Below are 239 nucleotides of genomic sequence, written 5' to 3'. Positions count from 1 at the left end.
TTATGCAATGAAAAGACCAAGTGTTGTAATTTGATTACGTAGTAGTTTGGTGATGCATCGTGTGAAGACAAAGTGATGGGTGTGTAAAGGTTGCATTTAGAGCTGTATACGAGGTTAACATCGCGGTCGGAGGATTGCGGTTTCAATTCCCAGACCGGGTGTTGTGAGTTTTTTGGGCGAAAACACCTAAAGATTCGCGAGGCTCCGGCAGGGGATGGTGGCGACCCCTGTTGTACTCT

This window comes from Octopus sinensis, linkage group LG11, assembly GCF_006345805.1.
Source record: "Octopus sinensis linkage group LG11, ASM634580v1, whole genome shotgun sequence".
Lineage (NCBI taxonomy): Eukaryota > Metazoa > Mollusca > Cephalopoda > Octopoda > Octopodidae > Octopus > Octopus sinensis.
This window is presented reverse-complemented; position numbering follows the sequence as displayed.